The sequence below is a fragment of the Schistocerca americana genome, chromosome 8 (genome assembly GCF_021461395.2).
Source record: "Schistocerca americana isolate TAMUIC-IGC-003095 chromosome 8, iqSchAmer2.1, whole genome shotgun sequence".
Taxonomy (NCBI): Eukaryota; Metazoa; Arthropoda; class Insecta; order Orthoptera; family Acrididae; genus Schistocerca; species Schistocerca americana.
In genome coordinates this window covers 31408472-31431792 of record NC_060126.1, presented here as the reverse complement: position 1 = coordinate 31431792, position 23321 = coordinate 31408472, and the positions used below count along the sequence as shown (strand labels likewise).

The window sequence follows — 23321 nt, the reverse complement described above, 5'->3', positions numbered from 1 at the left end:
CTTGGATGATTTTGAAGCAAGTTACCAAATTTAATAATGTGTATCAATAGACATTTTTTGTTAAAATCCAGTTCAGTTAGCCCAGAGACTACCGCGATGGACCTAAATGTCATTCTTATTTATATATGCGTAAAACTAATAGACTTAATTTTTTCGTATTATGTTTAACTGCACACCGTACAGACCGACCCTAAAAGATGGCTTATTTTACATATACATAAAGCTTAAAAATTATCAGAGTATGGCGTGACTAACACTCAAAACTAATTCTGCAGCGCACAATTTGAAAGAGAAAATATGGAAGACATTCCCTTCGACTCTTCTTTGCATCGACAAGTGGCGTTTACCAGTGCTCTCTCGCACCCACCTAAAAACCGTTTTGCGACGGTTCTAAAACGAAAACCGGTCTCTGTGTGACCCAGTTCAGTCTTCATCGACTGTATACGAAACCACGCCGTCAGCACAGCTGTCGTAAGAACTCAAATTAGCGCATCTGTACCGAAATTATTGACAGAAATGTTATGATAAACTATGTTATTTGACAGACCAGATTGCACAACCTAAAGAGCTGTCACTTCCCTGGCACACCGCTAGCTAGCAATCTGAATGTCCCGTGTATCGTGACTGCGACCTTTCGCTATGATAGGAAACTAGTCAGTTTTACAATTATAATACATCATCTCAGCGAGAAGTATGGCAAGTTTGACCATTTACATGATTTATTACCTTGTGGTTTTCATTTAAACGCACGCACGCACAGAGAGAGAGACTATACTACTGCATTTTCAGAAATTCTTTTATGCAGTACAAGGAGCAGCCAGGCAGATATGATTATAGTTTGTATTTGAAGATTATGTTACTAAGCATTAAATCCTTTATATCGAGACTTTTCTGGTCGAATGCCTTTCGGTGCCACACTTGGACTTCCTAGAGCATTCACGAATGTTCCTGTTGTTTCCAAACTGTGACTATGTCTTGACAGTGAACTCCGTAAGAGAGTAAATGTACTGTGAGGTTGCTTGCTCTCAAGCATCCGCAACATGCCATTACACAGCACGCATTACACGCTTTTGAACTACAAACATTTCCCTCAATGACGAGTTTCTCCAGTGTACGAGGCCTGCAATGGCCACTCACGCGTTACTAAGTTATACCTTACCCTTAACAAGCTGTAATGAGGGAACGACAAAAACAAGCGAGGACATTTGAGCCTGTCCTGTTAACGCCACTCCTACACACACCGTCCTTATCCATCCCTATACACTGTTCGTTCTCTCTCTCTCTCTCTCTCTCTCTCTCTCTCTCTCTCAAGACAGCATTTATGCAGTTTATGCCTATTTTGAATTAATGAATTTGTGAAATACAGAGAAGAAAAAAATTGATATCTTCGAGCTATTCGACAAGATTTATTTACATCACTATGAAAAACTAGTTGAAAAGAAACAGTTGAAGTTCATGTCTATGCAATACTCATTAATTGAATTTAAAAATAACATATCGATCTGTACACAAACATATTACTTAGGCAAATGCAAAATAAATGGTTCAAATGGCACTGAGCACTATGGGACTCAACTTCTGAGGTCATTAGTCCCCTAGGACTTAGAACTAGTTGAACCTAACTAACCTAAGGACATCGCACACATCCATGCCCGAGGCAGGATTCGAACCTGCGACCGTAGTGGTCTCGCGGTTCCAGACTGCAGCGCCTGGAACCGCACGGCCAATTCGGCCGGCAATGCAAAATAACAAAGAATCTAACATCCCTAGTCGATTTTATTCCTGTTTAATCAAAATCTATACTTTCCCGAACAATGAGCCATAAAATGAAACTTTATAATCATTTTACTAGCTATTATGTAATTCATTAATTACAAATTTTACAGTAAAATTTTACCCAACTCAATAATAAATCTTAAATGCTGCGTTGTAGCCATTAAATTGGGAATTTGCTCTAAAATACTATTTTAAGCGATGTATGTTGTGGTGCAAGCCACATCATCTGTGTACAACTACCACGACCTACACCCATTTGAACCCGCTTGGCTTCGTGTATTTTCAACTGCTCTTTCTAGTCCTTTCCCCTCAGATAAAATTACAATGTCATCTGCAAAGCTTAAACTTACTTTTTTTTCCTCGCTAAATTTCTCTTTATTTCCTTTGCTGCTAAATGTAAAGATTGAATGACACTGGTAACAGGCCACAAACTTGTCTCATTGTTGCTTCCCTTGCATACCCTGCGTGTCTTTATAGCTCCGATCTGATTCCTGCATAAGATGTACGCACTGTATTTTATCCTTGCTACCTTCACAACCTCAGGAGGGCAGTCCAGTCAACATTTTGCGTGTTAGTTATCACAAAAATGACACAGGTACAGCATAGGGTTCTTCAGATCATCAACACAGCCCTGTCCTTTTATCTCCGCGTTCGCAAATGAAGCGCGTGCCGTGTCAACACGACGCCCCCAACGCGAATTTCGCTCACGTAAAACTTGAGCTGCCGAGTCTCAGAAATGCGCACGCCGGGAGCTTGTCATTGTTCGCGGCGCGTTTCGAATGTGCAAGGACGGTGACGCAAAGCGAGGCGTCTTCACGAAAGGTAAGGTCGAGTTCTGCGTGGTCCGGGCGCCTGACAAACATGGTAACAGCACGTTACACGGCATGTAACGCCGATCTCTAACGCAACGCCTCCCACGAGTGTCGCAGCAAGACGAAAAACAAATATCAAAAGCTCGAAGAAGCCACCGCACCGGAATATGCCTTCAGAGAGGAACTTGCGGCAGCGTCGTGTATTTTGTGTGGGTCTTTTTTTTCTGACCGCTCGAAGCGCGCCCCCTGTATTCGGTCGTCGAGGCATAGCAGACGCCGCGCCCGTAAAGACGTTTATTGAACAACGCTGCCTGGCTCCCGATCAAGTATTCCGCGTGCCGACGTAACTAGTCCATCTCATACTTACACACTACTTTATTGCTCGCCGGATTAAAAGGTGCCGACCGACATTTTAGTTCAGAATCAACGAAGTTAAAAATAGAGAATCACGCTTCTGGCACACACAGCTCCTTAACGTCTGTTGGTCTAGATTTCCGTGTACAACAATTATTTCCGCCATTCAACATTAAAAGTTACTCACTTGGAAATTGCAAAATACGCTTTGATAATCCGTTTCAAATGGCAAGTATACACGCTGCCATCTCTGCGACACGGAAAGAGAGAGAGAGAGAGAGAGAGAGAGAGAGAGAGAGAGAGTGTTATAAAACATGTCATTCAAGAATTTAAAGAACACGTTAAACTTTAATTACAGTAAGCTTTATGTGCCTGGTCTACACAACTTCCAGATTACTAACAGGTACTTATCATTCGTCCAATTTTTCGAAACCATAAACAGTGTGTCAAAAGTCTACCTTCGGGTACCTATTGTTGTATCATCCTACGCCTGAATTTCTTACGTAGGAACAATCATTACTGGACTGTTCATGGCATATACAAGGTCCATGGAAGACTTCATGTGTCATGATCCCTGTTTTCCTTTAAACTTTAATTCCGTATGAAAAAAAATCAAAACAGGAATCTTCAAGGTGCTAATTTACACATCCAATAGCTTTCATACTAATATGAGACTATTTCGGAAGACAAAGTCTAAGAAAAAACAACACTTTCATGAGTGAACAGGAAGAATTGTTAAAAATAGTATTATCGTGTAACCACGCCCACAAAGATTACGGCCAGCTGACGCTCAATAATCTTCGGCTACCTCAGTGTCTGCATCGTCTGTGTGGTGCATACGGCTAACGTAAGCTACATTGCGACACCGCCTTAGTTTCCGTGCTTGCACAAATAAGACACTTAAAAACTAGAAAGAGGAAGGGTACTGAACTGAAATTTTATTTTTAGTTGCCGTTGAATGTCGGCAGTGTTAGCATACAGTAAAAATCACCACTAAAAACTAGTGTCGTCTGCTAGACCTCTCCGTGATGCTACTGCACATTGCACGTAATTTTTTTATGTAATGCGCTTACATATCAAAGTAAAATGTCCAACGGTGTATTAGTGGTTGAATATAGTCATTGTACCTCCCAATACGCGTCCCCAAAATCAGTGCAACAACAAGAATTGAAGCAAAAACTTACCATATACAGCGAAATGGGTCGATAAGGCTGCCATTTTGAGAGCCGACTGCAAAGACCACGGCATCTCGGAACTTATCGCATTGTCAGCAGAGTCGATACGCGGACGACAGGAGCAACCGTCATGGCTATCAAGCAAAACAAAATCTCCTTAACTGCAATTCATTTCCGAATAAGTTTATAATTAATTAATTCACTGCACAGCACCTCGTATCGCTGGCTGCACTCACTACTGCAAGCACGACATTTTCCGACACTAGAGCGCACTGTAGGACGGGCTACGAATTCGCCATCTGGCGGCCTGAGCCGCAACTTCGTGGAGTTAGGAATTGCGCGCAGCGACTCTGCTGGCAACGAAGCCAGCTGTTTTTGCTAGTGCTTTGTTCAGAGTTTTGTCACTAGGGGGAGATGTGTACACCTCAGCGTGGAACGATAGCGGCTTGTTCGGAGTTAAACCGGCAAATTCCTCAGCTGCAGAATTAAATGTGGACAGATTGTCCCTGTTTTGTTTTGTTGTAGGGCTTAATTGTAAGGATTTCTGTGGTCGCAATCAGATGCAGTATCCAGCTGTAATAAATTAGTGCGTGCACACAATAACAACCAATAATAATGATTTTCAGAGAAACATGTCGTGATAATCCTCTAGAAAAAAAGAAACGTTAAACTGCACACAATATCTACAGAGTACTTATGTTTTGATTTATCTGAATTAAAGCAGTTTGGGTTAGATGTGAAGTTCCAACGTACAGGGGTCAATTAATTTCCGTTGCTATTAGGTATACACATTGCACAGCGTGTGGACATTTTTCAGTATTAAGCTAAATAAGACTACTACGGTACTTAAAACCTTAAAAAAATGAAGTTACAGAACGCAATTTCTGTACGTCTCATGCTCGAGAACCGTACAAGCCTAGTGGCCGTGCGGTTAAAGGCGCTTCAGTCTGGATCCGCGTGGCCGCTAAGGTCGCAGGTTCGAATCCTGCCTCGGGCATGGATGTGTGTGATGTCCTTAGGTTAGTTAGGTTTAATTAGTTCTAAGTTCTAGGGGACTGATGACCTAAGAAGTTAAGTCCCATAGTGCTCAGAGCGATTTGAACCATTTTCGTACAAGCCTACGGCTATCTACAATATTTGGACGTTCAACCTTTTCCAAAAATCAAGTTTTTGATTGGAAACACATTCCATATAGGCCCATATAAATTAGACTGTAGGTTTATATTTAATAATCACACTGCGCTTGGATACTTCGGCGAGCTTCGAGGCCCATCTGCTACAGCTTCAAATACGTGGTAATCATATGAAATATGTATCATCCACTTGGTCACAGTACGTCTTGTGGTCAGCAGTTTGAAAATGATTCAAATACGTAATTACGTGAACTACCCTGAAGTGCATGGCGGAGTGCAGTTTCTCGACTAGTACGTATCGAGTGTCTTATCATTCTAATTCGCGCAGGGCACGTGATTAGATGCATATATAGGAGCTATTGTCACTCACTCATATTTTATTTTTTGATTCCCATCAGATGTGGCTAAAAATACTTGTAAACTTCGTGCTGTGAACGATCGGTTTGTTTGACTTTTTCTGAGTAGGTCTTCGCGAGTTGTTAGTTGACTGACTTGCTAGCCAATGCACACCAAATACTCTTTATGGAATAAATTTCATTTACTACACGTCTATGGTCACAGATTTTTTGAAATCATACTACCGGTTTCAGTCTATAATGACCACCTTCAGATCTGTTTTATAAAATAACATGTTCTAATATACAGGAGCCATAGTGGTATCGTCAAATGGTAAACACAAAATCAGCTCTGTAGAGCTCTAAGGCCTTATTAATGAAACATTATTTGGGTTTCACACTTCGGTAGAGGTCCATTGAATACTGCTCTAGTGTTTTATAGGCAGTCCCTTTAGCGGACGAATAGCCTGTCCTACACAGTTCTCTGGGGTTGCTTGCTTGCTACGATCACAAGCGCTTTATCAAACATTTCGAAATGTGCTCTTTGTAAAATAGCGTTAGATTCGCTTTTATTGTTACATCTACAGCGGCACGGTGGAAACTCGTTTATCTGACCTGCATTAATCCATACGTCCGGTGCATCGGGATATTTTTATTTATTTTTCAGTGCAATAACGATACAGTATTTGATACTCCAGAAGTAATGGCGGCAACAATCTACGATGAGTATAATTAAATTCGCCCAACCCTTACAAACATATCCTGGCAAGGTGGCGCCTGACAAGTCAACATACAGGTGCGCAGCACAGTATTGGCATTAAAGAGAAAGAAGTTTGTAGTATCCATGGACAAAATGTTGGATAAAGGAGAATCGTCGAGGAAAAATCACTGCTGAATTTGGTGTTGAAGCATTTCCAAATATTTTAGGACGTAGGTGTTACAGACGTGAATGACTGGCTGCGAAATGCCAATGATTTCTGATGACGAAGCTACAGCCATTTGTTTGTTTGCAGACAGAGACGATAATGATGATGGATTAGATGACGAAACTGGCGCTCGGTCTGTGGATATTTCGACACACAGTGTTCCTGTTGCGAAACGTGATCATGTTGCACCTATACGATGTACGAATCTCTCTCAAAAGAAATATTTGCCTAACGTTTATGTATGAGTAATGTATAATTCGTGTATTTATTTGAGAAAAAATATAAGGTGTTTGTTTACAATATATAATCCATAGCACTATATTTTTCTGATTTCCTATTATGCTGATTTTCGATTCTCCGTATGACTTAACGGTCTCACCTAGTCAGGATAAACGAGGTTCACTGTACTTCTCAAGTCATCGTACAGTGTGTGATTTTGTTTGGAATGACAACAAACAAGATTCAAGGTCAGAAAGAGGGGGAAGGACGAGGTGGACAGAGAGAGAGAGAGAGAGAGAGGAAGGGGGCGGGGGAGAAGGAAATAATGAGAGAGGGAGGCAAGAAGAGATGGACAGAGACAGGGCGAGGAGATGACGGAAGGGAAGCAGTTTAGGACGGGTGTCCTGTCGCAATACATATTTAACAACTGAGAAACATTGCCGGATTCGCTAGTGAACAGATTTATATGGGTATGTTGTTATTTTTTATCAACCATTCATGTATCTATTCTTTTTATTTTGTTGTTCTTTTTCATACAGCCGTAGTCAATAAAACACCAAGCAACGCTTAATCGTTCTTCGACATCGCGTTTCAATATGAAAATCGTGGCACAGCTGTTGATGTGATGGTGGTTTCAGTGTTTTGACGTACAGACACTTGTGATTCTGATTCCTTAACTCTCATCAAAATAAAGCTGGAATCCTAAACTGCACAGTGCCTCAGAATACTAATTGATATGAGGTGGTGTAAATCACAAAGGCTGCAGCGGGAGTGGAGACGATCACGTGCAGTTTGCAGCTGAGACACGATTTCATTAAAACTACCGCTGAAGCTGCTTCCTCTCGCTGTTACGATTGTTTTTCCCTTTGTGATGAAACCAGGTGCAGAGAGGGCAGCAGGAGAGCGGTAGGTTGTGCGATGGCAGACCGTGGTAAAATGCAGCACAGTCCGACGAAATGTATCACAGTGCACAACACGATTGATAGGACTTCGTATAACAGACGCGTTAGGTTGCAGTTTCTAAAAGAAAGGATGCAAATCGGTGTATGATATCACTCTGGTGACGCGTAATCGTCACAGATACAAACTTTCGCTTCTCTGTGGAATTAAACTGCTGAAACATGTAATAAGCTTGCACAGACAATCGGTGATGTATAAGATACATACTGAATAAATCTTAAGCCATTGTAGCTCAATAGAAGAGATTATTACTCAAAAGTAACTGAAAGCTACAACCATGGCGATCTTACATGCACCTACACAAAAGAATATGAAGTGCGTAGGGCTCTAGGGAACTTCCTTTGTTTCATATAAAAGAAGAAAGAAGTTTTTCCGTCGACTCCAGATCCAGTTCGAGGATATACAAAAGATGACATTAAGATATACCGAAGAGCCGAAGAAACTGGTACATCCGCGTAATACCGTGTAGGGTCCCGGCGAGCACGCAGAAGTACCACAACGCGACGTGGCAAGGACTCGACTGTCTGAAGTAGTACTGACACCATGAATCCTGCAGAGCTGCCCATAAATCCGTAAGAGTACGAGGCGGTGGAGATCTCTTCTGAACAGCACGATGCAAGGCATCCCAGACATGCCCAATAATGGTGGCCATCGGAAGTGTTTAAAACTCAGATGAGCGTTCCTAGAGCCACTCTGTGGCAATTCTGGACGCGTGGGGTGTCGCATTGTCCTGGTGGAATTGCCCAATGGACATGAATGGATGCAGGTAATCAGACAGGATGCTTACGTACGTGTCACCTGTCAGAGTCGTATCTACAATTATCAGGTGTCCCATATCACTCCAACTGCACACGCCCCACACCATTACAGAGCCTCCACCAGCTTGAACACTCCCCTGCTGATATGCTTGGTCCATGGATACATGAGGTTCACCCGTACTCGTCCACCCGCTTGATACAATTTGAAACGAGACTCGTCCGAGCGGGCACCGTGTTTCCAATCATCAACAGTCCAATGTCAGTGTTGACGGGCACAAGCGACGCGTAACGCTTTGTGTCGTGCAGTCATTAAGGGTGCGCGAGTCGGCCTTCTGCTCCGAGACCCCATACCGATGGTGTTTCGTTGAATGTTTCGCACACTGAGACATGTTGATGGCCCAGCACTGATTTTGCAGCACTTCGTGTAAGGATTGCATTTCTGTCACTTTTTTACGATTCTCTTCAGTCGTCTTTAGTTCGTTCTTGCAGGATCTTTTTCCGGCCGCAGAGATGTCGGAGATTTGATGTTTTACCGGATTCCTGATATTCACGGAACACTCGTGAAATGGTCGTACGGGAATATCCCCACTTCATCGCTACCTCGGAGATGTTGTGTCCTACCGCTGGTGCGCCGTTCAGACTTACTTAAATGTTGATAACTTGCCATCGTAGCACCAGTAACAGATCTCACAACTGCGCCAGACACTTGTTGTTTTATATAGGCGTTGTCGACCGCCGCGCCGTATTCTGCCTGTATACATATCTCTGTATTTGAATATGCATGCCTATACCAGTTTCTTTGGCGCTTCAGTGTAGCTTTCTTAACTTACGCAGACGATTTAACGATTCTAGCAGACAGTCAAATCACAGCAATCAAAGAAATAAGAGAACGCAAAGAATGCATTGAAAAGCTCTTCAACAGATCTCTTTTGGGAAAAAAGCTGAATTCATCTGCACTAAATTTAAAATTTAGAAACTGAACACGAAATACAGGCAAAAAAAAGAGGATTAGACACTTCGAGTTGAGATCACACAACCACCAGGGTTAGAGCAGGACAGGGGGTTCGATTACAGGAACTCAAGAGAACGTACGGGGAATACACGACATCCGCAACAAGAAGTACACGTTCACACACACAAAGTCCAGGCGAAACGACACAGCGATCAAACCTGAAGGTCTGTATGCAAGCGAAACTTTTATTGTAAAGAGGTAAGGGGAGATTAGGAGATATATCGGAGAACGAAAGGAAAAAAAATAAAAAGCCATGAGTCCCACAAACTAAGGGGCCGAGAAAGCCCAAATACGAGAAGCAGTGACAACAGTAGCCAGGAATTTGTCCATTCAGAAGGTAAACTGAATCAAGTGGACGGAACTGAGACAGAATGAGAGCCGTATCGGAGATCAGGAAAACGAATCTAAAAGCACCACGTCATCCAAAAGACTCCATACGTAAATGATATTATAAAATAATCGAACAACTTAAAGTTTCTACAAGAAAATATGATACTATTGTGTGGCGTAAAACAGGAATCTGTACAAGTCGAGAAATACTACAGGACGATATGCAGACTACATCAACATTTATACGTCATCATCAGCTCTCAAGTTTATTCTTTGGCAGCTGCGTAACACAAAAAACGATCTTTGTAAATTACCTTAAAAAAAATGGTTCAAATGGCTCTGAGCACTATGGGACTTAACATCTATGGTCATCAGTCCCCTAGAACTTAGAACTACTTAAACCTAACTAACCTAAGGACAGCACACAACACCCAGCCATCACAAGGCAGAGAAAATCCCTGACCCCACCGGGAATCGAACCCGGGAACCCGGGCGTGGGAAGCGAGAACGCTACCGCACGACCACGAGATGCGGGCAAAAATTACCTTCACCAACTGTTCTAGTAGTATCGCTTCTAAGTGTATCAGTTGTCATGTTGTTGTTGCTGTTGATGATGTTGTGGTCTTCAGTCCGAAGACTTATTTAATGCAGTTCTCCAAGCTATTGTACCCTGTGCAAGGGTCTCCATCTCCGAATAACTACTTCAACTTAAATATTTCTAAACCTACTTTCTGTATCCATCTCTTGGTCTCCCTCAACGATTTTTAACTTCTACACCTCCTCCAATTACCAAATTGACGATCCCTTGATCCCTCAACATTCGAGATTCGAGCGTGCATGGAGGCTTTCCGGCAGTCGTTCTTCCCGCCAACCATACGCGACTGGAGCAGGAAAGGGAGGTAATGGCAGTGGCACGTAAAGTGCCCTCCGCCACACACCGTTGGGTGGCTTGCGGAGTATAAATGTAGATGTATATGTAGATCCTAGATGTATATGTAGATTCCTTTTTTTGCATAATTCGATTCAGTATCTCTTCAATCGTTATCTGATCTGCTCATCTAACCTTCAGTATTCTTCTGTAGCACCACATTTCAGGAGCTTCTATTCTCTTTTCCTCTGAACTGTTTATACTCCACGCCTCTATTCCGTTCAAGGCGACACTCCACAGAAATAGGCTCAGTAAAGACTTCCAGATATTTATGTTAACAAATCCCCCTTTTTCAGAAATGTTGTATTGTAGCCAATCTTCATTTTGTATCCTCTCTACTTCAACCGTTATCCGTTATTATGCTGCCCAAACAGCAGAACTCAGCTACTTTTAGTGTATCATTTGCTAATTTAATTCCCTCAGCATCGCCTGATTTAATTCGACAGTAGTGAATAATTACTTATTATTAACACCGTCTACTCATTAGCTTTGGTGTATCACATATAGCTCCAACGCCTATTTCCTTCGTTCAGATTCAATACAATGTGTTGAGTACACGGCTTTTGAAAGCAGAAATTCCTCCCTGTCTACAATGGAAAGCAATATGTACCACAGCTTAATAAACTGTGGTACATATTGCTTTCCATTATAAATACGATCGGAAACATGTAGTATAGTATTGTGTGAGCAATGGGAGATGTTAGGGACGAAGCCTGTTGTTCGATTGACTGTTCGATGTAGGAATTGTATTAGGTGTAGGTATACTTCTATGGTCCTGCAATATCAACGAAAGCAATTAGATGACGACCCAGGGCGTCAGTTTCAATGAGCATTAAGTTTTCAATAAACGATTCCGTTACGAATGATTTCAATAATTTCTAAACGGGAAAGTTGAGCATACTGAAAGGCAAAAAAATTTTACATGTCAGCTGCATCAGCAGTTTCGGTCTCCAGGACGACTACGTTTTTCACAAAATTTAAAAGGGGTGTAACATTTTCTAAGAAAACATATTTATAGCATTTTCATTTAGTTGAAAATTAAGAAATTGATCCCACCAATTTATCCAGAGACACATCGGCTGCCGGCCGTTGTGGCCGAGCGGTCCTAGGAGCTTCAGTCTGGAACCGCGCGACCGCTACGGTCGCAGGTTCGAATCCCGCCGCGGGCATGGATGTGTGTGAAGTCCTTAGGTTAGTTAGGTTTAAGTAGTTCTCATATGTTAAGTCCCATAGTGCTCAGAGCCATTTGAACCAACCATTTGAACTAACACATCGGCTTGGCAATCTTTTTCTTATATGCAAGTATTGCAGTTAACAGTTGGTTTGGCTTTTCGTACTGGTCCGTAATTTTTCATTGGGAGAAATCATCCTGCGAATAATATAACAACGTTTCTGGTATCTTTATTTAGGGTATTGTAATCACCGGCGTTTCTGAATCCGTTTCTCCGCTCCGTTTCCAGCCTGGTTCAGCAACAGTAATCCAATTTTCAAATAAAAAGGCAGTCTCTGTCGCAGGTATTTGTCTTTAATTTGATGCGTTTCGCGCTAGTAGTGCATCTTCAGAATTTCTGTAACAACAATAACGTACCTATTACATAATGTTGCGATCACGAGGCTATGTAACCCGTGCTAAATAACTATTGATTTAAGCAACTTGTAAAAAGGTCTTAGACAGCGTAAATCGTAAGAGTCAAGAAGTAAACATTGACTGGAGCGCAACCGCACTCGTCAAATGTAAAACCGGAAGCTTGAAAAGATAAATAAATTTTTATGAATGCCCCTTCTAAAACAGATAACTGCTAGAATGGATTTTCCGCATCTATAGGCACGAAGGAGCTAGCCGGGAGTTATTAGACAGTCACAGTCACCAAATCGTTGAGAAAGCCGGTGTGTGGATAGGCTTGCAGCGAACAGGCACATCGTGCAACAGTAAACAACAAATGCGCTACGCCGCGAGAGCGAGCAGCGTATTGCACTGACCTGACCTGCCCTGATCTGATCTGACTGAATCAGTGTAAGAACTGAATAGAGCAGAGGTGTACAAATTCTCCCTCCAGCCTGTCTGCCCGTATCTTCGCCGCAACCATTAACGCAGCTCAGCCTGCTGCAACGCAGACACAAGAGTACATCTGTACTGAAACACTGTGGTTAAAGCAAGGCAACTTGGGTTTCCGCAAACATAGCAAGGTCCACGGGACCCGTCCAGCCTGCTGCGCCTCACAACAGGTTGCGCTATCAACCCATCGTCACTACAGAATAGCCAGGTGTGTTTTCATGAAGGTAGTTTCGCTGCACCTCATTCATCATAAAATGAACAAACCGAACTTAACGAAGGTTGAGGAGAACTCAACAATTGGGGAATATATACCAGTCACGAAAGACGGACCAAGTCCAGCAGGGAGGGAGTGGGGAGTGGTTGGGTGATTCGAAGGAGAGGACCAAACTGTTACGTCATCGGTACCAAGTCCAGCAGGAAAAAAGTTGTCCTGTGTTTCTGAGGCAGCTTAAAATAAATCGGTAGGTGTCTCGCAGCGCAAATTGTGTAAAAACTTGCTGAACACTCATTCTGGAACCTCGAGTATGTTACGACATTTTTGTAAATTTGATCAGTAGTTTTCTCACTCCATAAATATTTTGAGGCAGGACAAAGATTTACTATTGGCTGACAAGTGTATGGAGATTTGTTCTAAGGACTTGAGAAAGGACTTGAGACCATCAGCAAATTTAGGACAAACGTTCATTGAAACAGGAAAAGTGTGTGTGTGTGTGAATTTCTAAGGGACCAAACTGCTGAGGTTATCGGTCCCTAGGCTTACACACTACTTAATCTAACTTACGCTAAGGACAACACAGATACCCGGTTGGTTTGTTGATTTGGGGGAGGAGACCAAACAGCGAGGTCATCGGTCCATCAGGATTACGGAAGGTTGGGGAAGGAAGTCGGCTGTGCCCTTTCAAACAAATCATCCCGGCATTTGCCTGAAACGATTTAGGGAAATCACGGAAAACGTAAATCACGATGGCCGGACGCGGGTTTGAACCGTCGTCCTCCCGAATGCGAGTCCAGTGGGCCTCCTCTCTCCTGAATTCCTGCTTTGCGAAATATGAGTATTCGATGATAATGTTGATAGTCTGCTGGCAGACTGCGTACAGAGAAATTCCAATAAAAAAAACTAAAGATGAACATGATGTAGTTGGGATTCACAGTCATGTAAACTTTGTAGATGACATGGCGGTCGACTTTTGACTGTAACATTATTTATTTGTAAAACCCAGTGTTGCAGTTTCGACCATGTGGAAATGATTGCGCTTTAGGGACTTCAAAACCAGGAATCACCTGATATCACATTTCATAGCACTGGATTTCTGTATACGACCTTCTTATGTCAACTGCACTCTATGAACCGCATTGTAAATACGTTGTTCGTATTCTGCTATCCGTAATACTGAAGTAAATGATTACATATTTATTTTTGCTTCATATGAAACAGAAGCCGATGTCGTCTCACAGTGTTCTGTGGACTTAACGCCTATTTATTATTACTTACGAATCCGGCTGCGAACTGCTCCATTTAAGTGTACTGTAGGTATATATTGATCGTATTCAACATTATTTTTGTTCACAGCCGTTTTTCCTTTTCTCTCATGTTTAATGGACAATGGAGAGGCTGATTCTAGTAAACTCATTTCCGCTAAAAAGTGTTGTTTGCTGTACCTGTTAACAACCTGTGAACACGTTTGCGTAACTACTGCTGCATTTTTAACATTTAGAAGGGAACGTGCTGTAGTCATACGACTGCAAAGTACATCCATTCATGCTCTGCAAAGCAATGTGAAATGCATTGCTTTCATTGTCAAGAAGCAATACCATTCTACATCTACATCTACATCTATACTCCGCGAGCCACCTTACGGTGTGTGGCGGAGGGTACTTATTGTACCACTATCTGATCCCCCCTTCCCTGTTCCATTCACGAATTGTGCGTGGGAAGAACGACTGCTTGTAAGTCTCCGTATTTGCTCTAATTTCTCGGATCTTTTCGTTGTGATCATTACGCGAGATATATGTGGGCGGTAGTAATATGTTGCCCATCTCTTCCCGGAATGTGCTCTCTCGTAATTTCGATAATAAACCTCTCCGTATTGCGTAACGCCTTTCTTGAAGTGTCCGCCACTGGAGCTTGTTCAGCATCTCCGTAACGCTCTCGCGCTGACTAAATGTCCCCATGACGAATCGCGCTGCTTTTCGCTGGATCATGTCTATCTCTTCTATTAATCCAACCTGGTAAGGGTCCCATACTGATGAGCAATACTCAAGAATCGGACGAACAAGCGTTTTGTAAGCTACTTCTTTCGTCGATGAGTCACATTTTCTTAGAATTCTTCCTATGAATCTCAACCTGGCGCCTGCTTTTCCCACTATTTGTTTTATGTGATCATTCCACTTCAGATCGCTCCGGATAGTAACTCCTAAGTATTTTACGGTCGTTACCGCTTCCAATGATTTACCACCTATGGCATAATCGTACTGGAATGGATTTCTGCCCCTATGTATGCGCATTATATTACATTTATCTACGTTTAGGGAAAGCTGCCAGCTGTCGCACCATGCATTAATCCTCTGCAGGTCCTCCTGGAGTACGTACGAGTCTTCTGATGTTGCTACTTTCTTGTAGACAACCGTGTCATCTGCAAATAGCCTCACGGAGCTACCGATGTTGTCAACTAAGTCATTTATGTATATTGTAAACAATAAAGGTCCTATCACGCTTCCCTGCGGTACTCCCGAAATTACCTCTACATCTGCAGATTTTGAACCGTTAAGAATGACATATTCATTCTGTGACAAGATGTAATTAAGCTGAATACCAATTCTGTGAAACGCTGCTAACCTAGAGTGCTCCATTAAATGAGAGAAAGGACGCAAAACAGTTACACACAAAAGTAAAGTACAATAAAAGCAAAATACTTGCATTGCATTTAAATCTGGCAGTACATACAACTGGACGCGTTAGCGGTAAGAAATATACATAAATCCACAGAACACTATAGGACGAAACCAGCTTCTGTTTTATACGAAAGAAAAACAAAAGTAGGATTGTTTAGCCCCATTTTTACAGATGCGAGCAAAAATCAGAATACGAACAACATATTTACAATGTAATTCAAAGAGTGCAGTACACAAAAGCAACCGTAGTCGAAAACACACCGCAATGAAATCAGCTTCTGCTTTGGACGAAACTAAAATAAATATAGAAGACATTAAATCACCCAACAATAAGACGAATTGATAAGCTAGCAACGAACCAAGTTCGTGTTACCGGAAATCCCTGTATGAGAACTAAGGGGGGGGGGGGGGGCGGCAGTGGTCTCTGTACTATCTGAGAGTCGAACTGCAGCCATCTGAACGAATCGGCCAAAGATGCTCGTATTTCATTTGTTGCCTAATTACAACGTGGCTGCAACGAAATGTCTCGAGCAAGCAAAATGAAAATAAATTTCGGTACTGCTTCCACATCTGCCTGTTATATAGAATACTGATATAAAATTCAAAACCAGAAATAAGTAAAGAATTATTTATGACTTACAGACCGATGGGAACTTTTTTACCTAATTACAACACGGCGAACTATGGAGATGACAAGAATCTGATGGAATATCGAAGCTCCGTGCTCTGAGATCAGAGATCTACACTGAGGACTTTTGGGGTCTAATTATACTTATATTTAAATGTATTATAGAGTATAAGACACAATCAGATGTGTTTCCTAAATATTTTGAACCTCATTTCTCTCTACTCATTGCGTTGTATTACAGCAGCCTTAATTTAATCTCATATTCGTTGACGCAAATACTCAACGCATTTGAAGATGTGCATCTATGAGTACATATTACTTCCGTTTTGAAACGTACACCTTACCAACAGATTGGCGTGAGGCAAAGGCCGTGAGCCGTCAGGACTGGAAGGCAAACAATGAAGCGTTGCCCCTTTCGCACCCTGTGGCCCCGCAGTAGCCTCGCTACTTACCCCTCTGCCACTGAGGTGCGCGGTCGACTTTACTTCGGTCACAGCCTAGTTCACCAACGTCAATTAAAATTAAGCACAACTTAAAATATTACTGTCTCTGTAAGAAATTTTTTTTGCTACCGAGCAACAATATTACACTCGTAACTTCTGTTGATGCCTTTCAAGTCGGTTGTTCGTCGTCAGACGCACATTTGTATAAAATGCGACAGAGGACTGCGGGCTGCACGAATACCTTATCCGGGCCGCAGTGTGACGACCACTGCGTTAGACTGTATTTTCATTCCAGCTAACAAATAGACTGAAAGCAAGAGACTAGTGTAACCTATTGTTAAACACCGCCAGGAGGAATGCGCTGATTGTCCTTCTACAGTCGGCGACAGATCTCAGTAATACTGTCGCTTTTGAAATGGATAACGGACAATGACTGTCCTGTTTCACAGTTCTTGACGTTGTTAAGTTAGAGCCGGGTTGTATGAATTAGGAAGTTGACAGTTAAACGCGACCGTGTTTTTCCAACAACATAGAGAAATTTCGATGCTATGGATAGATTATTTCGAGATAGCCAGCCGGGGTGGCCGAGCAGTTCTAGGCGCTACAGTCTGGAACCGCGCGACCGCTACGGTCGCAGGTTCGAATCCTGCCTCGGGTATGGATGTGTGTGATGTTCTTAGGTTGGTTAAATTTAAGTAGTTCTAAGTTCTAGGGGACTGATGACCTAAGAAGTTAAGTCCCATAGTGCTCAGAGCCATTTTTTTTCCAGATAGAAAACTAAAAGTAAATGAAAGATTTGCAAGAAGTTTTTAGTGCACTTTAGCAAATACGTTGATAATTTCCGGAGAGCGGCGCGTAAGTTATGCAGTAGGGTTCCAGATGTGACTTGTAACGAGTTTTGTAAACACAGTAAACACCAGATTCAGGAGAAAGGCTTGTGTGCTTTGAAGTGCCCGTGTTTCGCGGTTATAAGTGCAGTCCCTGTTCCGCTTTAACCTGGATAATCGGCAGCTCGTTTTAATTTAACTTTGTTTTTCTTTTCCAGTTTTCCACCGCCACGACGACTTGTACGAATTCATAGTCACGACAAGATTGAATCATACGATGAGCAGCAGTTTCTTATGAAGTACACTGAGGTAACTAAGGTAATGGAATAGCGATATGCAAATATACAGATAGCGGTAGTATCGGGTACACAAGCTATAAAAGGGCAGAGCACTGGTGCAGCTGTCATTACACTAAGCTGATTCATAGAACAGGCTACCAACGTGGTTATAGCCGCAGGATGGGAATTCACATACTTTGAATGCGGAATGGTAGTTGAAGCTAGACGCATGGAACATTCCATTTCGGAAATCTTTAGAGGGAATTCAACACTACGTGATCCACAGTGCCACGAGCGTGCCGAGAATACCAAATTTAAGGCATTACCTCTAACCACGCAATGGCCGACGGCCTTCACTTAACGACAAAAGGCAGCAGCGTTTGCGCAGAGTTGCCAGTGCTAACAGACAAGAAACACTGGGTGAAATAATCGCAGAAATCAATGTGGGACGGACGAGGAACGTAGCTGTTAGAACATTGCGGCAAAATTTGGCATTAATGGCCCATGGCAGCAGACGACCGACACGAGTGGCTTAGCTAAGAGCACGACATCGCCTGCAGCGCCTCTCCTGAGCTGGGCATGGTACTGGTTGGACCGTAGACGACTGGAAAACCGTGGCCAGGTCAGATGAGTCCCGATTTCAGCTGTAAGAGCTGATGGTAGGGTTCGAGTGCCACAGAGCTCACAAATTAAAGGTCGAAAGATGTCAATAAAGCAGTGTGGAAGCTGGTGGTTACTCCATAAGGGTGTGGGTTGTGTTTACAAGGAATGGACTTGGTCCTCTGGTCCAACTGAACCGATCCTTGATTGGAAATGGTTATGTTCGGCTACTTGGAGCCATTCATCCACTTCATGTTCCCAACAACGATCCTCCATGTCACTGGGCCATAACTGTTCGTAATTGGTTTGAAGAACATTCCGGACAATTCGAATGAATAATTTGGCCATCAGGACCCCTCAGCATCAATACCATCGAACGTTTACGGGACATAATCGAGAGGTAACTCCGTGCACATGCACCTACCTGCACTGGTGACATTCACGCAATTGTGGACGGCTACAGAGGCAGCATGGCTCAATATTTCTGCAGGAGACTTCCAACAACTTGTTGAGTTCACGCTACGATGAGCTGCTGCACTGAACCAAGCAAAAGGAGGACCGACACGATAATAGGAGACATCCCGTGACCTTCGTCACCTCAGTATACTACACCGTGCTCCAGTGTTCCAATGTCTTCACATCACCAGCTTTTTAAGCAAAGGGTACGTTCTTTTTCACAGATTCGTAAGACAGTGACAGATATATAAATATTTTACGAAGAGAAGTAGGGCCGGGGAGGGGATTATTAATGTGTTTCGGGATCCTGACAGTACTTTGATGTAAATAATATGTCGCTCTTTAGTGCAGAGCAAACAATACTGATGTGTTGTTAGTTGTGTTCTTTGTGCCACGCCAAATGACTGATAATAGAGGATAAATGTAACCGTTGCTAATTGTGTACCGCCTCTTCGCCGTAATATCTCAGTATGTGGCGTTGCGTGCACGCCAAGGAGATGATACAATAGTCAACGCATTAGACTATGATTTGCTACGAAAGTAACGAAATTTAGATCTTAATATCCTGTCGACTTGGAGGTCATCAGATACGGAACACTAGCTTAGTTGAAGAAGAGTGGTAATCCTGTAACAGGGCACCAGGGTCAGTCTTGTACAATAAACCATCTCGACAAAAGATGAAGGGAACCTTTTAGAGTAAAACGTTAGCTGTATGCCATTAGAAGCGATATCAGTGTTTAGAGTAATAGGGATTTTATGAGACCGGGATGGAGTTCACAGACGCTGCACGTGTACAGCCTAGGGGCCTTCACTAGGACCTTGTCTGGCTCTCGCGTGTCCCTTCCTCCGAAGCGCTGCGCAACTGAGGTCATGAACTCGCTCGACTACGAGGGGCGATCAATAAGTAATGCAACACAGTTTTTTGGGCCAGTTTCCGTTGAAAAAATGCTGAAATTATTGTGGGACATCGTGGAATAATCCCGCTTCAGCCCTCCAGCATCATGAAGTTTCGACAGGTGGCGACGCTATCAGTAGCCTTCAAAACGACATCTGCAACGAAGGTGCGTTCCAAGCGCAGAACTGTCACTGAGTTTCTTTTGACGGAAACCCATAGCATTGCAGATATTCATAGGCGCTTGCAGAATGTCTGCCTGGCACTGAACAAAAGCACGGAGCTCAGCCTGTCTGTCATCATCGGAACAAGGTAGCGCAGATCTGCCCGATCTCGCTCGTGCCGGCCGGCCGCACACAGCTGTAACTCCTGCGATGTTGGAATGTGCGGACACTCGCATTCGAGATGATCGGCGGATCGTAATCAACACTTCGCTGCTCAACTGGGCATCACTGTTGGTATTTTGCAGTGTGTCGTGAGGCGATCACTCTGTTTTTAAAATAATTGAAAAGCCACGATCGCTTCAATCGTTTATTAGATGACCGGTTTCATCACTCTGAAGGTGTCATCATCAGATCTGTGAAGGTATAACATAACAGGCTTGAGGGAGGGCTTACATGAGTTAACTATATAATTACAATTATTACAGAACCACATACCTGAAACGTAGATTAAAACCATATGGACATCATGGCATATGAGGCAGACCATCTGATAAAAATCATTGTCACAACTAATAAAAAATAATAAAAAACTGCTCTCATGGTCGTTCTTTCCATAAAATATAAAACTGAAGTCACCAGATGAAACTACCACTGCTCTCCCAACACCGGTCGGCATCATCACTGCCCTATTCCGCGCAGGCTTACCTGCTGTGATTCTAGCGGTTCACAACCGGCCACCAGATAGCGCTGTCCAAGCAGGGCAGAGAGAGTCCCACGGTATAACCACTCATTACTACTAAAACACAACTTAACTATAACTGCTTGTCACATACCCATGCAAAGCCCACATTTGCGCATACATTTCCTGCACATACTACAATCACTATAAAGTACATCAATTACAAAGTAAAAGCATCTGAGCCACAGACATTATCCATTAGTGCCTTACAAAACTACATATTATAATTTACCTTTATTCATATAAGGACGTCAGGAATATGCACACAGAAAGCTGTTCATAACACGACTTAGGTACAATGTGACGAGCGATTAAAACCTGTATGCTGGGCTTAACCTTTCTAGGCAGTATGGTCTTAGGTATTGTAAGCATATTCACTTGCTATAAAGTCTCTCACCATCTATACATTCTTTATGAGCAAGGTACGAATCAACTACGAAAACCTGCACAGGCACATGGAATTAGGGGATCCCAGGTCAGAAGCAAACCGAAGGGCACAAGAACAGGGGGGAAAAATGCATACGGACCAAGATGCACAGTGACTATACGTTCGCTCCCATCGGCATGGCACTCGTTTCGTCCATGGGCCTCACCGAATGAGGAATAATGGCAAACTATATTACTATTATACCAAAAACACAAGCGTTCTAGCTTCATACACAAATATATCTGTAAAATATAAAAATAAATAAAATAAGAACGTAACGAAGACACGCTTGGTGGGCAATGGTAAACATCGAGTAAAGTTTTACTGGCGAAGCTGGCCAACTACACTTCGAGCCTTATAACACGTATTTACTTTACCAAGGTAGGCCCTCACTGTTGGTATTGCTGACACATTCGTCCACCAGGGGGTAAATGGTTTGTGTCAACTGGGTTCCTAGCTGCCTAACAGAAGATCGTACAGAGCAACGAAGGAACATCTGAGCGGAATTGCTTGCGCCTTACGGGGTTGGTCGTGACAGTTTTCTGTCAACACCGTCACAGGCCATGAAACATGGGTTCATCACTTCGAGCCGGAAACAAAAAGACAATCCATCGAGTGATACTACATCGCCTCTCCTTCAAAGAAAAAGTTCAAAGCCGCACCCTGAGCCGGTAAAGTTATGGCGACACTCTCCTGGAACTCTGAATGTGCTATTCTGTTTCGTGTCCTCCCTCGCGGTGCAACAATCAGCTCGGAAGTATATTTTGCTACCTTCGACATCAGCGTGTTCGTAGCTACAAAAATGCAAGTGAACTTCTCCTACTCTATGGCAACGCGAGGTCTCCCAGAATTCTGCACACCCGGGAGGAGCTCACAAACCTTCATTGGACTGTTCTTCTCGTCAGTTCTACAGCCCGTATCTCGCACTTCCATGTGGTTGGCCCAATGAAGGATGTACTCTGCAGGAAGCAGTACGTGGCTGAGGGAGAGATTATTGATGCAATAAGACGTTGGCTCCATCATCTGTCAGCAGTGTGGTACCATGCTGGCATACAGGCCGTCCCAGTGAGATGGGGTATAGAGATCTCACTGAACCGAGGTTATGTTGCAAAATAGGGGTTGCAATCCTGAATGAAACCAACCTGCTTTCATAAAAAATGTGTCACTTTGGAACAGAAGAGAATCTCTCTGGTTTCGTGCGGCTAACAGAAGTGGTAAAGGCTGCCAGTCTTACTTGCAAGATGAAAGCAGAGCTGACCATTTGCAGCATAGTCGACAGGACCGATTGCGGACCTCTGGTACAGAGCCGAGTGGAGGGTCTGAATCAGAGGCTCAGACAGTTCTGCGACCGTGTAGGCTGCAGATTCCTCGACTTGCGCCAAAGGGTGGTTGGGTTTCGGGTTCCGCTGAATAGGTCAGGCGTCCACTATACATAGGAGGCGGCTACACGGGTAGCAGGGGCTGTGTGGCGTGGACTGGGCGTTTTCTTACGAACAACTTAAATTGGAAAGAATACATCGAAAATGTTGTGGGGAAGGCTAACCAAAGGCTGCGTTTTATTGGCAGGACACATAGAAAATGTAACAGACCTACTAAGGAGACTGCCTACACAACGCTTATCCGTCCTCTTTTAGAATACTGCTGCGCGGTGTGGGATCCTTAAAAGGTAGGACTGACGGAGTATATCGAAAAAGTTCAAAGAAATGCAGAAAATTTTGTATTATCGCGAAATATGGGAGAGAGTGTCACAGAAATGATACAGGATTTGGGTTGGAAATCATTAAAAGAAAGGCGTTTTTCGTTGTGACGGAATCTTCTCACGAAATTCCAGTCACCAACTTTCTCCTCCGAATGCGAAAATATTTTGTTGACACCGACCTACTTAGGGCGGAAGGATCACCACGATAAAATAAGGGAAATCAGAGCTCGTACGGAGAGATATAGGTGTTCATTCTTTCCGCGTGCTATAGGAGATTGGAATAATAGATAATTGTGAAGGTGGTTCGATGAACCCTCTGCCAGACACTTAACTGTGATTTGCAGAGTATCGATGTAGATGTAGATGTAGATATTCAACGCCTCTCGTATTAACAGCTGTTCGATCGCACTTGCGGAAGGCGGAGCGACTTGGAGCTGGGTGACGAAACTCTGCAGTTGATGTGGCACAGGACTGCCACGAACGTGTCGACAAATTAACAAAA

General features: G+C 43.1%; 1 protein-coding gene across 5 annotated transcripts in view; it reads right to left on the bottom strand.

Annotated features, from left to right (window-relative positions):
* Nucleotides 1-23321, bottom strand: part of LOC124545425 (tau-tubulin kinase homolog Asator) — a 643583-nt gene that overhangs the window by 259257 nt on the left and 361005 nt on the right. The window contains exons 1-2 of one of the 5 annotated variants that reach the window (XM_047124342.1): nucleotides 4331-4436; nucleotides 4127-4251 (exon numbers count right to left, since the gene is read on the bottom strand). The exons of the other annotated variants lie outside the window; for them this stretch is intronic. The gene's annotated coding sequence lies outside the window, so the exon portion shown is untranslated. Of the gene's footprint in view, nucleotides 1-4126; nucleotides 4252-4330; nucleotides 4437-23321 lie in introns of those variants that run through there. 5 annotated transcript variants of the gene reach the window in all.